Raw genomic sequence first — 17,193 nt, 5'->3', positions numbered from 1 at the left:
CCAGTGTAGTGAGATTCCATGCACATCCATCAATGTGGTCGCGTGAAACACTCAGAATAGGAAGGAAAAACCGCTTGTGAGCCGGATAAGCATAGTATCCCTTTATTTGCCCACGGGACGGTCAAAACATCTTCGTGGGCTGGATCTGGCCTACCCCTAAAATAGACCATGCAAAGCCCATGCCGGTTTTGCTGAGTGTAATAAGGAGAAAGAGCATTCAGGCTGCTCAGAAGTTTGGCTACTCCAACAAATCAAACAAAATGAGCTTTGCTGATATTGCAAAGGTAATGCAGGAACATTTAGAACCAAAACTATTGTTGATTGCAGATCATTTTAGATTTCATAAGCAGAAGCAGAAGCAAAAGGAAGGGGCGTCCATTTCAGCATTTATAGGCTGAATTGAAGAGGTTATCTGAGCAATGTCAGTTCAGTAATGGTCTTAATGATGCACTGAGTAATCATTTAGTTTGTGGAATCTTACAAGAAAGCATTCAATACCAGCTCCTAACTGAAGCACAACTCACATCTAAAAGAGCCGTTGAAATTTGCTGTATCAATGGAAAGCACAGACAGAGAGACAATTGAATTGGGTGCTGAAATTGGGCGGAGACAAAATTACAATGTCCAAGCAGAAACCTGCTTGGCTGAACAAATTATGTTACTGTTGCGGCACAACATTCACCAGAATATTGCAGATTTAAAGCTGAATCTTGCAGAAAATGCAAGAAATTAGGACACATAGAAAAGCATGTTGGTCAGCCAAAAATAAATCAACTGCACAGGGAAGAGAAAAGGCTAAAAAGTCAAACTGTATATTCAAAAAGAGCACTAATCTGCACGCTGTTGTAAAAAATTCTGATAATGATGAGAGTGACACAGGACTGAGTAGCCTCGAGATTTACAGTGTGAAAACCAACAACAGTGAAGCAATATAGCTTTCACCAGAAGTGAATGACAAATTAATTAAAATGAAATTAGAAAATGGCTCAGCTGTTTCAGTCATTCCACAAAATGGGCTTGAGTGACATTTTAAAGATACCAAACTAAAGCCTGCAGATATCCAATTAAGAACTTACATTGGAGAAAAGATCACTCCTGTGCCAGTAACAGTGAAATACAAGAACCATCAAGCCACGTTGGGTTTGTATGTAGGAAAGAGAGCCAGCATTGTGGTGCCCAGAGTGGCTGAGACAACTACAAATTGATTGAGTATCCATCCACAATTTGCATGTCACATCACCTGTAATAGAGTCAATGGAAAGCAAATTAAGAAAGGAACTGGATAATTTTTGCATGAAATGTTCCTTTGATTTCTCTAATCTTCTTGAATAGATTTCTTTTTTTTTTTGATTCTGTTGGCTTCTTCAGTTTCTTTGGTTCGCTCCTTTAAAAAAGTTTCCCTATTTTTCCATGCTATCTTCTTGAACTTTGCATTCAGTTGGAGATATTTGTTCCAATCTCTATTGGCCTAAACTTCTCTTCTCTGCTCAGCTACTTGTAGAGACTCCACAGAAAGCCATTTTGCTTTTCTGATCTTCTTTCTGTTTGCAATATTTTTTGTTGCCACCTCTTGTACAATGCTCCTTACTTCTATCCATAGTTCATCTGGCTTTCTCTCTACCAGGTTTAATCCACTGAATCTGTTCTTCACCTCCATGGCACATTCTTGAGGGATGCTATCAACATCAAACTTTGCTGGTACATTAATTTTCCTGATGATCATCAGTTTCGCTCTGCATATTGCAACAAGCAACTTAAAGTCTGAGCTCTTGGTCTTGTTTTAGCTGACTGTATAGAGGTTTTCCATCTCTGATTGGAAAGTATATGGTCAATCTGGCTTCAGTGTTGACTCTCTGGTGATGTCCCTGTATAGAGATGCCTCTTAGGCTGTTGGAAGAGAGTATTTGTTATAATCAGAATTAATTTGGCAAAATTCTACCAGTTGACATCCTGCTTCATTCCATACTCCAAGGCCAAAGTTGCCCGTTACTCCAGGTGTTCTGTGATTTCCAACTTTGGCTTTCCAGTCTCCAATGACAGGTGTAACATTCTTTTCTTGGTGTCATATCCAGGAAGTGCTGCAGTTCTTCATAAAACTCGATAATTTGATCCTCTTTGGCATCTGTGGTTGGGGCATAAACTTGGATCACTGTGATGTTTGAAGGCTTGCCTTGAAGTCGTATTGCAATCACTCTAATTTTGGGGGGTTGCTCCCAATCACTGATTTTGATACTTTTTTTTTGGAAAATTAAAGCCACTCCATTCTTTGTGCAGGTTTCCTGGCCATAGTAGAAAATCACAGATTCCCAATATGTCAATACGTAGTTTTGCCATCTCGTTTTCAACCATATCTAATTTACCTTGATACGTGGATCTTATGTTCCAGGCTCCAATGGTGTATCGATCTTTACAACATTCTACCTTCTTTTCATTTCCAGGCACATTGGCAGTTGGACGTCCTTTCAGCTTTAATCCAACTGCATCATTAGCTCTGGTACTCCTCCTACTTGTCCTCCGTTCTTCCACATTAGTATGTTGGGCACCTTCAGACTTGCAGAGCTCATCGTTCAGTGTCATTCTCATATCTCATATAGATTAGAGAAATCAAAGAAACACTTCATGCAAAAATGAGTATAGTAATAGACAAAGGAGGGCAGGACCTCACAGAAGCAGAAGACATCAAAAAGAGATGGCAGGAATATACAGAAGAATTGTACAAAAAGATTCCAACAGCAAAGACACCTGATCAGATCCCTTATCGATAGAGAACCGGACATTCTGGAAAGTTGAATGGGTGATAGAAAACATTGTCAATAATAAGGATGTGACAGGATTCCAGTTGAATTGTTTAAAACTTTAAAAGGTGATGCTGTAAAAGAGTTGCATGCAATTTGCCAGCAGATCTGGAAAACTCAACAATGGCCTTTGGGCCGGAAAAGATCAGTTTATATCCCAATTCCCAAGAAGGAAAATATAAAGGAATGTTCATATTACAGAACAATTTCATTGATTTCAAGGTAATTCTAAAGATAATGCAAGCAAAGTTCCGGCAATATATGGAACGAGAACTGCCGGAGGTACAAACTGGTTTTAGAATAGGCAAAGGCACCAGAGACCAAATTGCTAACCTATGCTGGATAATGGAGAAATCGAGGGAATTCCAGTAAAGTATTTTCCAGATCTGCTTGAATACTCTAAAGACTTCAACAGTGTGGACCATAATAAACTATGGCAAATCCTCAAAGAAATGGGAATAACTGGACACTTGATGTGACACGAGAAATATGTACAAAGATCAAGAAGCAACAGTTAGAACTGAACACGGAACAACAAACTGGTTCGCGATTGGGGAAAGAGTACAACAAGGCTGCATACTGTCACTATTTATTTAATCTATATGCTGAACACATCATGAGGAATGCTGGTCTAGAGGACTCAAATGTTGGAATCAAAATTGTCGGATGAAATATTTACAACCTCAGATATGCAGATAATACTATAATGGCTGAAAGTGACTAGGATCTGAGGAAGCTTCTAATCAAAGTGAAAGAAGAAAGTGCAAAAGGTGGCTTGTAGCTCAATATTAAGAAAACCAAGATTATGTCGACCAGCCCTATTAACTCTGTGGTAGTAAATAGAAAACAAGTGGAAGCAGTGACAGATTTTGTCTTCCTGGTTCAAAGATTTCTACAGATGGTAACTGCAGCCATGAAATTAAATCACACTTCCTTCTGGGGAGGGCAGCAATGGCAAATTTAGATAAAATACTGAAGAGCAGAGCCATAACATTGAATACAAAGATCCGTATAGTCAAGTCTATGGTATTTCCATTTGTGATGTATGGCTGTGAGAGCTGGACTATTAGTAAGACTGAATACAAAAGAATCGATGCCTTTGAACTTGGATGCTGGCGGAAAGTGTTAAGAGTTCATTGGACAGCAACAAGCTCTAACAAGTCCATACTTGAAGAATTACAACCAAACTGCTCACTAGGAGGCTTGATTATGAGGAAAAAGCGCAAATATTTTGGCTACATCATGAGAAGGCAGGATTCTTTGGAGAACACTCATGTTAGGTAAAACAGAAGAAGAAGACAGTGGCTACAATGGATAGATAGTATTACTCAAGACAATTTGTATGATCTTGGGGGATCTTAGAGAGGCAGTTTCCAACAAGAAGGCTTGGTGTTCAGGAGTCCATGAGGTCACAAAGAGTCAGATTCAACTTTTAACGACTGAACAACAACAAACTGGATGATGCCCCAGCAATGTTCAAGAATGGCACTGGAAAACTCAAACTTAGAGGGTAAGATAAAGTTAAATGAAATTGGCCCACACAAGTTTTGCAAAGCTTGTCCAGTTCCTTATACCTTCTGTGATAAAGTAGCCAGTGAGCTAGATCACATGGACCCAGAACAAATTCTTTCCAAGGGTGAGGGGAACCATGGGGCAACACCAGTGGTTCCAGTAGTCAAGACGAATGGGCCTGTCAGGCTCTGTGGTGATTTTAAGGTCACATTCAACCCATTACTGTAAGTAGATCAATAACCTCTGCCAGGAAAGAGGATATCTTTGCTGACCTTATGGAGGAAAACATGGACTTAGCTGAGGCCTACCCACAGATACAAATGGAAGAAGAGTCCAAAGTGTTTCTCACTGTAAACACTCACAAAGGGCTTGATCGCTGTAATGGACTTAATCTTAGACAGCACCTGCACTTTGGTAGAAAGCTATGGACCAGGTGCTGCAAGGCTGCCTTGGCATTCGTGTTACCTGGACGCGATCATTGTTACCAGTAAGGATGACAGGGAACATCTCTAAAATCCCATTACAGAGTTAAAAGATTAGATTATGGGCTCAGAGCAAGATGCAACAAGCGTGAATTCTTTAACCAAGCCTCACTTACTGTGGTCATACTATTGACCCACAAGGATTACACAAGTGTGCTGGAAAAATTCAAGTAGTGGTGAATGCCCCAAGGCAAAAGGATGTAGCATGGTTGTGGTCCTTTTGGGATTTGTCAATGACTACAAGAGGTTCCTGCCAAACAAGGCTACTGAGCCCCACCGCTTGAACAAATTACTACAGATTGGGAAGAAACAGCAATGAACAAAGAGGTGGCTTTCCAAAAGGTAAAGGAAATGATGACGTCAGATGCTGTACTCACACATTATGATCCACATCATCCAGTGAAGCTTGCCTGTGACGTCTCGTCTTTTGTTATAGGTGCAGTCGTGTCAGAAATTATGAGTGATGGAAGTGAATGCCACATAGCCTTTGAATCACATTCACTTACTGCTGCAGAGAAAAATTAAGCATTGATTGACAGGCTGCGAGTCTGGTTTGGGGTGTAAAACATTTCAACCAGTATTTGTATGGGAGAGAGTTTACCCTCATTACCATACCTCACTTAAAGTAAAAACAAAGTTTACACACAGCACTCGGGCTCCCTTGTTTTTCTTCTAATCGGTTTTATGGTTTGGAGTTACAAAACATTACAGGTTTTCCCTCTTTACGGATACTCTCATGTTGGCCTCAGAAACTGAAATCACAGGGTTGTCAGGGGCTGTGGGAGTTTGTTTTGTCGGTCAAAGCGAATGCAAGTTGCTAAACGAAAGAATACTAGGTGTATAGGACAGTATAAATTAGGGTGAAGACTGAGGAGTTCTGAACAACCACATGCTCTTGGAGATATGAATAAGATTGCATTTGGAATGGTTCAGTTGAAAAGACATTTACCGCAGTAAGATGAGCCAAGGCAGACAGGGGACGTACAAAGACTTGGAAGCAGAAGAAGAGAGACAGGCTATACCAGCAGCAGTAGAGAAACAGTACAAAAAGTTACATCTGAACCCAAAGGGGTCCAATTTCCTAGCAGGCAGGTTGAATAGAGCTGTTAGGGAGGGTTTAAACTAACTTGGCAGGGGAGTGGGAACCAGAGTGAGAGCTGAGGAAGGGTAAAACAGAAATAAATCAAAGATTAACGTGCAGCAGAGATTATAGAAAGGACAGGCAGGAGATGAGGCATAATCACAGCCTGTGGGATGAGTTACAGGGCCATAGAGGCACGGTGCAGTTAAAACACCAAATACTGGACTGAAAATGTTGTATTTGAATGCACACAGCATAAGAAATAAAAGGATTGGGGATTACCAAACGTAATGTGGTTTTTCTTGTGTGGTCTGTTTTGTGCTTTTTTGTGATATCATTCCGGAGAACGTTGTCTCATTTTTAACTGCATTGTATTTGTGGTTCTAAATGACAATAAACTGAATCTGAAAAGGGATGATCTTGAAATTCAGCTACAGATTGGCAAATATGACATTGTGGCCATCTGAGACTTGGCTAAAGGATGGCTATCATTGGGAGTTGAATGTCCAAGGATATGGTGTATCAGTGTATGGGTTAATAGGCACAGAGGGTGGTGTGGCTCAGTGTCTAAGAAATATTAAATCATTAGAAAGGGATGACATAGGATTGGAAGGTGTAGTCTCTATGGGTTGAGTTAAGAAATAGCAAGGGTAAATGGACCCTAATGGCAGTTGTATACAGGCCTCCAAACAGCATCTGGGATGTGGATTTCAAATTACAGCAGGAGATAGAAAAGGCGTGTCAGAGGGGCAACATCGTGATAATCATTGGAGATTTTAAACATGAAAGTGGATTGAGAAAACCAGGCCAGTACTGGACCTCAAGAGAGAGAATTTGTAGAATGACTAAGGGTTGGCTTTTTAGAACAGTTTGATTTTAAGACCACTAGGGGATCGGCAGGGCTAGATTGGGTGTTGTGCAATGATCTGGGGGTGTTAGGAACCCTTAGGGAACAGTGATCAAGATATGATAGAGTTCACTTTGAAATTTGAAAAGGAGAAACAAAATTCTAATGCGTCAGTATTTTAGTGGAATAAAGGAAATTACAATGGCATGAGAGGGGAACTGGCCAAGGTTGACTGGAAAAGTATGCCAGAGCAGCAATGGCTGGAGTTTCTGTGAAAACTGAGGGAAATGTAAGACAGATATATTCCAAATAAGAAGAAATTTTTGAAACACTACCAAGGCTGACAAGTGAAGTCAGAGCCAAACTAAAAGCAAAAGAGAGGGCATAAAATGAATCCAAAGCTAGTGGGAAGATAGAAGATTGCGAAGCTTTTAGAAACTTGCAGAAGGAAACTAAGAAGGTCATTAGGAAGGAAAAGATAATTTATGAAAGGAAACTGGTAACTAATATCAAAGAAGATACTAAAAGCTTTTTTAAGTATATAAAGGGTAAAAGAGAACCGAGGGGAGATATAGGACCAATAGAAAATGATGCTGGAGATACTGTAATGAGAGACGCAGAGATGGCAGAAGAACTGAATGAATATTTTGCATCAGTCTTCACAGTGGAACACATCTGCAGTATACTGGACATTCAAGAATGTTGGGGAAGTGAAGTATGTGCAGTGAAAATTATGACAGAGAAGGTGCTCAGGAAGCTTAATGGTCTTAGGATGGTTAAATCTCCTGGACCTGATGGAATGCACCCTCGGGTTCTGAAGGAAGTAGCTGGAGAGATCACGGAGGCATTAACAATGATCTTTTAAGAATCGATAGATTCTGACATTGTACCAGATGACGAAAATTGCAAATGTTACTCCGCTATTCAAGAAGGGTGGGAGGCAGCAGAAAGGAAACTATAGGCCTGTTAGCCAGTGGTTGGGAAGTTGTTGGAATAGATTGTTAGGGATGAGATTATGGAAAATGTGGAGGCACATGACAAGATAGGCCAAAGCCAGCATGGTTCCCTGAAAGGAAAATCCTGCCTGACTAACCTACTGCAATTTTTTGAGGAAATTACAAACAGGGTGGACAAAGGAGATACTCTAGACGTGGTGTACTTGGTTTATCAGAAGGCCTTTGACAAGGTGCTGCATATGAAGCTGCTTAGCAAAATAAGAGCCCATGGAATTACAGGGAAGTTACTAGCATGGGTGGAGCATTGGCTGATCGGTAGAAAACAGAGAGTGGGAATAAAGGGATCCTATTCTGACTGGCTGCCAGTTACCAGTGGAGTTTCACAAGGGTCAGTGTTGGGACCACTGCTTTTTACGATATATGTCAATGATTTAGACTATGGGATTAGTGGTTTGTGGCTAAATTTGCCAATGATACAAAGATAGATAGATGGAGGAGTGGGTAGTGTTGAGGAAACAGAGAGCCTGAAGATAGACTTAGATAGTTTAGGGGAATTGGGCAAAGAAATGGTAAATGAAATACAATGTTGGAATGTGCATGGTCATGCACTTTGGTGGAAGAAATAGATTGGCAGACTATTAATTAGATGGGGAGAGAATTCAAAATGCTGAGATGCTAAGGGACTTGGGAGTCCTTGTGCAAGATAACCTAAAGGTTAACCTCCAGGTTGAGTCGGTGGTGAAGAAGGTGAATGCAATGTTGGTATTCATTTATAGAGGAATAAAATATAAGAGCAGGGATGTGATGTTGAGGCTCTATAAGACTCGTGAGACCACGCAGAGTATTGTGTGCAGTTTTGGGCTGCTTATTTTAGAAAGGATATACTAACATTGGAGAAGGTTCAGAGAAGATTCATGAGAATGATTCCAGGAATGAAAGTGTTACCGTACGAGGAAAGTCTGGCAGCTCTTAGGTTGTATTCCCTGGAATTCAGGAGAATGAGGGGGGAATTCCAAAATGTTAAAAGGCCTGAACAGATTAGATATGGCAAAGTTATTTCTCATGGAATGTGATTCTAGGACAAGAGGGCATGACTTGAAGGATTGAAGGACATCCATTTAGAACTCAGATGCTGAAAAATTACTTTTGTCAGAGGGTGGTAAATCTGTGGAATTTGTTGCCACGAGCGTCTGTGGAGGCCGTTATTGGGTGTATTTAAGGCAGAGATAGATAGGTTTTTGATTAGCCAGGGCATCAAAGGGTATGGGGAGAAAGCAAGGGAGTGGGGATGACTGAAAGAATTTGATCAGCCCATGATTAAATGGTGGAACAGACTCAATGGCCAGATGGCCTACTTCTGCTCCTATATCTTACAGTCTTATGGTCTTACGGTGTGAATACTGGGTCAAAATACAAAACAAAGGTTGCAAACATGGTCATTTGCTAGGGAGCAGATGGAGTCAGTGGGTCTTCTCAATCATTGCCCAAGACAATGAATGTAGTCTGCCCAATGTTCAATTAGGAGAAGTTTCTACTTACCCTACTTTGGATTCTGAACAAATAGGCTGACAATTTAGAAATTATTCAGGAAGGCAGAGACGTGACAAGGAAGGCAACTGTGACCATCTGACATTATTGAGTTATGCTCATAAGGGACAAAATAGAGCTAGATACTTCACAAATAGTTACAAGAGCACTACATTCAATCTGAATGGATTGTTATTGAAATTTGCTTCTGCTGATAAAGACACAGTACTCTTACATACTGAACAATATATTCCAAAATCAACAATACATCTTTATCTGCATCTATGGAACACAACGTTCCAGACACAAAAGAGAAAAAGACATAATACTAATAGACCACATCACTTAATCATACACCAGGTGTAATCACGGACATTTTCTTAATTCCAGAGATAATATTTTTGTATCTTTTCTGAAATTAAATAATCATGGCACATTAAATGCTTTGACTCTGTAGTTAAACCAGAAAGATTTCAATGAAATCCTCTTAGGTATTAATCAATCTTTTGATGAATCACTAGCACATGAAAGGCAAACGAATAAATTTACTTCAAATTTTTCTCATAAAGTACTCTTGAAGTGTAATATCAAAGGGAAGATGTTGAAGTCAAACAGAGTGATGACTACAACCTATGTTATCACCATGTCAAGTTGTTGACTAGTTCTTCTAGAGGATTTATTAAATGCTACAAGGCTATCACACAAAACTGTTAATGCCTCAACCTTCCTTCAGAGTTAATGGATAATGCTGAGATATGATTAAATCCCCTCAGTTTTACAAAACACTGAGACAGTGAAGGTAATTTTAAGTTTTATCACTGGATGATAAATGAGTAGGAATGAATGGGCAGTGTATTTAACCCCACTTACATTTTCCCTAGAAGTCCAATGGCTTGTCAATTCACTACCATCTGTTTTCTGATCAATGATACACTTACAATCACCTCAGTGAATCTGAAGCACCATAGATTACCGATTTTCCCGTCATGCTATATAATATTTCTTATCATTCTTTTGAAAACGTTTTCAACAGATTCTGAATAATTTTCATATTGTAAAGTCCAAGCCAATCAGACATTAATTATATAGTCAGCTTCAATTAGTTGATAGCAAAATCGATCATGAATTTAAAATGCCAGGAGAATGGAAGAGTGCCAACTTTTCTAATGGCAGGTAGTGGGGTGTTGGAATGAATGGAAAATGACTTTAGTTGGAGGAAAATATGAAATGAGCGGGAAAAGGATAAGTATTTTAATGGGTTGTGAGATGGATCTAAATAGTGAGTGGTGGAAAGAAATTGAGAGCCAGTTTGAGCCTGAAGAACTTCGGAGGTGAGAGTGACTCTGCAAAGTGGTGCTGTTTCAGATGGATGGGTTACATTTTGGAAGGGGCCACTGAGGTAACTTTTGACAAACAATGAAACCTTTCATTTGCATCACCCTATTGAACAATGGAAGATTTTTCCACAACCCCCCCCCCCCCAAATGATGTTCAGCATATGTGGGGAGGAGTTATAAGGGTAGTCTCATCATAAAGGAGAACTTTTGCCTGAAAAATCTTTTGGAATTCATTGAGAAAATAACAGGCAAGATAGACAGTCAGTGAATGTTGTTCACTTGGATTTTCAGGCCTTTGAAAAGGGTCTGCACCTGAGGTTGCTAAACAAGGTAAGAGGTCATAATATTGCAGGAATGATGCTAGCATGGATAGAAGATTGGCTGACTGGCAGGAGGGAAAGAGTGGAAATAAAGGGGGCCTTTTCTGGTTGGCTGCTGGCAACTAGTGCTGTTCCACAGGAATTGGTGTTAGGACTGTTTCTTTTCATGTTATAGTCAATGATTTGGGTAACAGATTGATTGCTTGGTGCGGATGTTTACAGGTAGTGTTGAGGAAGTAGGGAGTTTGTAGAAGGACTTAAACCAGGGGTGTCAAACTCATTTTAGGTCACGGGCCGGATTGGGCAAAATGCAGCTTCATGCGGGCTGGATCAGTCGGGCGCGTGCGAACGCAGCCTTCATTGCCTTCGTTTTTTCAGCCTGTTCTCATGTGTCTCAGTCTCTGCTATAACTACAAAGTGTCTCACTTCACAAATTCCGTTTCTTATGAAGAAGACTGCTGAGCAAGCATTATTTTTATGATTAGTATTAACTTACAATCACAGGCTTCAACTCTCTGGGCCATTAATAATTAAAATAATAGATCTATTTAAAATGATCTCACGGGCCGGATATAATTGTACGCCGGGCCGGATATGGCCCGCGGGCCTTGAGTTTGACACCTATGACTTAAACAGATTAGGGGAATGGGCAAAGATATGACAGATGGAATGCAGTGTTAGAAAGTGTATGGTCATATGCTTTGGTAGAACAAATAAAGGCATAGACCATTTTCTAAAATTCAGAAATCAGAGATGCAAAGGGACTTGGAAGCCCTTATGCAGGATTTCCTAAAGGTTAACTTGCAGGTTAAGTTGGAGACAGGCAAATGCAATGTTATCATTCATTTCAAGAGGACTAGAATATAAAAGTAAGGATGTAATCCTGCTTTATAGAGCATTGACCAGACTATACTTGGAGTATTACGAGCACTTTTGCGTCCTTCATCTAAGAAATGATGTGCCAGAGTAGGTCCAGAGTAGGTTCACGAGAATTATCCTGGGAACTAAAGAGTTAATGGAACTAAAGAGGAGTACTGATGACTCTGAGCCTGTTCTCGCTGGAGGTTAGAAGAATGAGGAGATAGCTCATTGAACCGCCTAGATAGAGTGGACACAGAAAGGATGTTTCCTATAGTGGGGGAGTCTAGGAACAGAAGACACAGCCTCAGAACAGAAGGATGGCTCTTTGGGACAGAGAGAAAGAGAAATTTAATTAGCTAGAGGATGGTAAATCTGTAGAATTCATTGTCATAGATGGCCTTAAAAGGCTAAGTCTTTGGGTATATTTAAAGCAAAGGTTGATAGGTTCTTGATTAGGGGCTTCAAAGGCTTCAGGGAGCAGGCAGGAGAATAAGGTTGAGAGGGTTAACAAATCAGCACTGATGGAATGACAGAGCAGCTGTTATTGACCATTGCCTTCATTCTGCCCCCATGTCTTATGGCCTTATGGTAATAACTATAACCATCTTTATATTGCAAATATTTTAATACAAAATATTTGTTGAATCAATACATGCCATTATTCCAATAGTAAGTCACTTACTATTCCCAAGACGAGATCAATACCATCTAATAACACACTGGAAAACACCTTTGCAACCACAATTTGAATCTCAAGGTAAGATAGAGTATCCCGATCATTATCTTTTACCCTGTGAGCCTTTACATTCAGCACATCATGCTTTTTCATTCCTGACAGTTGCAATGGTCACCGGCTACATTGTCACCTCCCCAACCCTTTCTGCTTTTCACAGAGGACCACATCCTCAGTGATTATCTGATCTGTTGATCCATTCATACCCATTCCCTTTTTACCCCTCACAGTGGAAGTAATACTTGTCTTTACATCTCCTCCACTATCTCTGTCCAGGGGCATGAACTGTCCTTCCCAGTGAGAAAGAGGCCAGCAAGCATCTTTTCCAACCTTGTCTACTGCATTTGGTGCTCCAGATATAGCCTCCTCTACATCAGCAAGAATAAGTGTAGACTTGGACATTGTTTCATAGAACACTTCTGTTCATTCCACAAAGGCCATTCCAAACTCCTAGATGTAGACTATCTCAACTGCCTTTGTCATTCCCACACTGACCTGTACTTCTCTACTGCCAGGATGAAGCCAACACACACTGGAGGAGCAGCACTTTATATTCCACCTACAAGCTAATGGTTTGAATGTTTTTTTTTCCAATTTTTGATAACCTCCCCTTTTTTTTAAACTCTATCCTATTTTCACAGATTCCTCCCCCCACCCACCATGCTGCATTTATTTTGCTTCTTTCCCCTCTCTCTGTCTGCCTCCATCTATGACTTACCTGTCTGCCAGTACCTCCAGTTGAACTCCATCTTTTCGTGTGTTTTCCCCCAGCAGTCAGTCTGTGGTTTTATATTGCCATGTGCTCCTGCTCTACGCTGGCCCCTGTATTACTGAGTCCTCCGTCTCTTGTCTGTTTCTCATTATTGCCTGTATTGCTGCCACCTGTGTCTCATTGTGCTCCACTTATCATCTGCCCCTCTGTTTATTGCTCAGTGTATTTCAGTCCTGTTTGTTGCTGGATTATGCCAGTGAATTTTCCTGAGCCTTTCCAGTATTTGTAGCTGTACTCTTATCTGTCTGAATATCGACTCTGCCTGTTTCCTAATTCTGGTTTTTGGATTTCTCTGGATGTTTTGGTCTCTGCCTGAACTTTGACGCTGACTTTGTTTGCACCTTGGGATTTGTTACCCAATTAATATCACTGTGTGCCCAGTACTGTGCCTGCAATTGGATCCCTGCTCCAGCATTCTGACACTGTCACAATCTTCCAACTCCACCCCCACTTGCCTCTCCTACTGGGAGCTGCCTTCCTGTCACCTTGCACACCACCAATCACCTAAGAATCCTCTCATGCCATTCCCCTTCTCCTTTCTATGCCAGTCATCTCATCTCACTTCTCCATTCTCAGTCCTGATGCATAGATTCAGCCCAAAACGTCAATACTTCTTTTGACTACAGATGCTGCATGATCCGCTGAGTTCCCTCAACGCATTGTTCGCTGATCCATACTCCAGCCTCTGCGGTGCCTTGTGCCTCTAAAAGGTTCTGTAGCTGTGTCTTTAGTGCCTATTTCCTCAGCTTTGAAATCTACAGCTCATGGGATGGATCTTTAATTCTTGAGGTGGTGTCAAATGGCAATTCCACAAATTGTAATTCTCTTCCCATCTTTATTTCCAACTGAGACGTGAGGTATTCTGAGAAAAGGCAGCTGCAATCACATTAAAAAGCACACTACTCGTGCTGCCCATGCTTTTTATCTATAGCTATTTGTCCTTCCTGCTCTATTATTAAATATATCTGCTTTACATTTAAATTTTATATTGTTATTTGATGTAATTGTTACCCTTTTATTATAATTTTTGTATTCTCTGAATGTCTGCCTCAGCTGGATGTAGTGAACTCGGAGAAGTAGTTATCACATTTTATCTGGTCTGCACCATTAAACCTGTGGGAGTAGAGACACAGGCTGCAAATGCTGGAATCTGGAGTGAAACACTGCTTGAAGAACTCTGCAGGTAAAGTAGCATTCGAGGAGGCAAAGGGATGTTTGATGTTGCATCAAGCATTATTGGTACAACCACAGCTGAAAAAAATCCAATTGTCAAGTAAATCAGAAACTCAATAACCTTGTACTGTTCATGGTATAAAAAGCCATAGGTGGTTCAGCCGCTGCCATAGATGAATCAACATGTGTGATGTCAGGAGCCCACACTCTCAGAGATTTAACAAAGGTGTATAGGAAGATGCAATGAAGAAGTGGATGACCAGACAATAACCTATAGAAACGTTAAAGGAAGTTAACAGTTACTTCAATCTTCCAAGGGGATGATGAATGTCTAAAGATCAACTACTGAAACCATTACATGAATGATATTTAGTGCTGAAATACAAAACAAGGCTTTCTTGATATATGAAGCTTACAAAAACCACAAAAATAGAATCCAGAATGTTTTTGTGGAGTTCTTTAGTTAACCATCATGACACAACTTTTCTCCATGATTTTGACACACCATATCAGAGTAGGTATTTGATAACGTATTGGTGTTTTCTGCAGTTTTGCATGGTAATTTACAGTGGGTCCATAATCTTCTTTCCAGTGAAAATGCACTATTATTGTATATTGAATCAATTGCATGTGAAACACATAAACAGAAACATAGTAGAAATTCCAAACTGCACTTCCACAGGGCATGCTTAAAGTGTCATGGCTGACAGATCCATCTTAATATCCAAAGGGCCTTTCGATTCCAATTAAAAATTGTATTTACTGAGAGTGTTAATGTAACAAAAGGTTGTTCAACGTGGAATGAAACTATTTGATATTGCCTCAATTGGTAACTTTCAGCATGGTAAATACTCCAATTACAGTTTGAGGTATTTTAGTCCTAGGAACTTAATGTCTCATGCTACATTAAAGATGCTAAGTAAGTGGCAACTTTTAATGCTGACCCGACTGAGCGATTAAAGAATATACAGTTCAGTTGTATCAGAGAATCTTTACACCAGTACTGCGTTGAATAGAAGATAAATTTTATTGGTGTTTGCAGACCTGATGTATTTGACTTCCAATAGCTCTCACTGTTGAATTTTAATTTGTTCCTTTTAACATTTAGAGACTCTTGACTAGTTTTCATCCTCAATGTGATTTAATGTTAAGACTGATTGGACTGTTTCATCAATTACAGAATATTTATAAAGGGTTTAAGGCAATAAAGGGCTTTCAGAATGAACATTAATATTCTGTTAGTCATTATTTTAAAGCAGTGGATCTTGTTTCTCACTTTTGTATTGCCATCTTCCCAATATTTGAACTATTAAAAGCCGCAATAATTCCCACTGTGGTGTTCAGTATTGCAGGTCTTAACCAGTCTCTTGATGATTTAATTATCTGTATGTTCATTGTGCCACTCTCTTCATTCTATTCAGTATCTTTAAACCAGACAACAAGTTATTGTCTCCATCTCAGCTCCATTCATATGAGCAATGAGTCGTTTCACTGTAAGAGTACTCACTCATGGTTATATTTCACTAATAACTTGCATTCGATTAATTTTTTTAATGTTCCTTGCAACCTAGTCTGCACAAAAACTTTGGGTTTTTTTCATGACTAATCCAAAAGCTGTTGCACCTCCATCAGATGTTTCCCTGTCTTGGTTGGGAGGAGTGCATGGTACAGTCAACATCAGCCAAATCCAATGTTTACAAAATCTTTTCTAAGCAGTATTGCTACTTATACTACTGCAGAAAATTCAAATAATAGTCCTCCCACATACATTTAGTATTTTTACACAAATAAGTTGTCCACTTGTGCTTGACGGATACAAGAAAACGTTTATTTAGTATTATCTTTCTGTTGAGAATTACAACTGATACTTACACAATGACGGTTTGGAAAAAATGCTTAGTTAAATTAAAAAAAATTCCTTCCACCTTCAAAAATCCTCAAACATTCAATCTTAAATACATAATATATACCATGATTGGCATTTACAGATGTTTAATACTTCTCTTTCTATCCCTTGCCAGTTTTATTACCTCACAATATTCATCTGGACGACAGTGTTCAGGAAAGGTGCCATTTAAAATATTCCAACTACATTTATTATCAAAAACTGATAAAGGGAGAAAGCATGCTTATTGTTACATCATGCTCTATTCCTCTTGCCGACTTTCCTTGATCCTGCTGGTTAATCACTTCAGCAATAGCAGAGCTTTGATAAAGAATGTAAGCCATTGAAGAGATTTCAAATGAATACCAAAGCATTCGAGGGAGGTTTGGTTTTCTCAAAATTTGCTAACAAGGTCAATCTTCTATCAACATTTTAATAAATCAGTTAAATGTGAATTAAAATAAACATTTCTTGCATTTAGCTCCAAATTATTAATAGGGGCAATGATAGAACAGTACATATGTGACAGAAGTATGTTTTTGGCAAATATAGCTTTAGATTCATCCACTCTTCAATTAATCAAATTAGGTCACTTGCAACTTGCTTCGATGGCAGATGTGCAAATTGGGTCTAATGAAGTTATGGTCAAATGCTGCTTTTGTATGTTTCAAATTTCACTGTTACACTTAAAAATTATTCTCATTGAATTACATTTGGCCTTCCTCAATAAGAAGGCAGAATATGTTGAAATGTCTCTGTTCACATAAAACAAACTTTAAAACTGAATTTCATCATGGTATGGGCATAGGTTTTTCGAAGTTAAACATGGGTTTCTGCTGGTGAAAGTTTCAAGAGGCTTAGCCATGGCACTGTACAATGAAAGAAGCTTTGTAATCAAAGCTCAGACTAGTT

At 39.5% G+C, this 17,193-nt stretch overlaps 1 pseudogene; it reads right to left on the bottom strand.

Moving 5' to 3' along the window:
• Window positions 1-1,722: 1,722 nt before the first annotated feature.
• LOC132402356 (craniofacial development protein 2-like) lies at window positions 1,723-2,577 on the bottom strand (annotated as a pseudogene).
• Between the last annotated feature and the right edge of the window lie 14,616 nt (window positions 2,578-17,193).

Source organism: Hypanus sabinus, chromosome 11 (genome assembly GCF_030144855.1).
Source record: "Hypanus sabinus isolate sHypSab1 chromosome 11, sHypSab1.hap1, whole genome shotgun sequence".
In the NCBI taxonomy this organism is placed as follows: domain Eukaryota; kingdom Metazoa; phylum Chordata; class Chondrichthyes; order Myliobatiformes; family Dasyatidae; genus Hypanus; species Hypanus sabinus.
The sequence above is the reverse complement of the archived record's forward strand: the minus strand, read 5'-3'. Positions and strand labels throughout refer to the sequence as shown.